This window comes from Apis dorsata, unplaced genomic scaffold (assembly GCF_000469605.1).
Source record: "Apis dorsata unplaced genomic scaffold, Apis dorsata 1.3 scaffold_147, whole genome shotgun sequence".
Taxonomy (NCBI): Eukaryota; Metazoa; Arthropoda; class Insecta; order Hymenoptera; family Apidae; genus Apis; species Apis dorsata.
The window spans coordinates 393,808-394,850 of NW_006263438.1; the positions used below are offsets into that span (position 1 = coordinate 393,808).

General features: G+C 31.7%; 1 long non-coding RNA gene across 1 annotated transcript in view; it reads right to left on the minus strand.

The window, feature by feature from the left end:
* Positions 1 to 6: 6 nt before the first annotated feature.
* The window catches only part of LOC102679321, a 2,591-nt gene continuing 1,554 nt past the window's right edge, over positions 7 to 1,043 (minus strand). The window contains exons 2-3 of the long non-coding RNA XR_421357.2: positions 561 to 941; positions 7 to 225 (exon numbers count right to left, since the gene is read on the minus strand). This is a non-coding gene — a long non-coding RNA (uncharacterized LOC102679321). The remainder of the gene's footprint in view (positions 226 to 560; positions 942 to 1,043) is intronic.

Sequence of the window (1,043 nt, forward strand, 5' to 3'; positions counted from 1 at the left end):
ACTAGAGGTTTTATTTATTTGAATAAGTAATTTTTTATTACATTCGACTTCGATCAGGTCAAGGTTGACCTTGTTGGATTCTACGTGATGTTTACTTTTGAGCTCGAGTTGTGAAATCCGAGATCCTATTGAGCGTTTGTGGGGATTTTCTTGGCATAAAAGTTTCAGCTTACAAGCGTTACGTGACTTTGAAAATATTATCTGCAAAATTCGTAAACACAAATTCTGGAAGATTATTCGGAGAAATTGTTAAACGGAAAGATCTGCAAAATAATTATTAGATCGAAAGGGAAATTTTTCTTTATTTTTTTTTTTTGTTTTCCTTTCAATATCCTACTGTTTTATTAATAATTCTTTTAATAATGATAAATTTTTAATCATTCTCTTACAAAATTTAAATCTTTTCAAACTTTTTGACAATAATATATATTTTTAATAATCGATTATATTAATTATCATATTAAAATATTTTCGTATTATCCTAAAACGCGCACGATGAAATTGAACATCTTTCATAGTTTTAAATTCCAATATTTTCTTACGAGAAAAAAAAATCTTACCTCTTATTTATTTTATTTTCGATTATTATTGTTCCGAGAAATCATGTTTTGGCATTTTGTTTAAGAAAGAACAAAGGAGGAACAAAGGAGAGGCGATTCGTATTCGAATTCGTTTTCGGTTTCGTTTTATCGAAACTTCCTGCCTGCTGCCATTACAGATAAAAGTATCCGCTGGTAAATTGTTGTTTCGATTGGCCCGTAACCACCTTCCGTTCCATTATTTTCCATGTCCTCTCCACTCTGTCCTTCCACGCCTCTCTTTATCTCGAATTTTTCTATTCTATGTCGACCACGATCGCCCTTCCTTCCCCCTCCCTACATAAGATACAATGGCCTTCTCACCAGAGATCGTAGCAAAAGTCGTTGTAACTTCTCCTTTATCTATGAAATTTTGTTTCGTAACAAATATGTGAACATCCTATTGTTTCTTCGCCTCTCGTGACACTTTTAGGCGAAATGTACAAAAAAAAAAAAAAAAAAAAA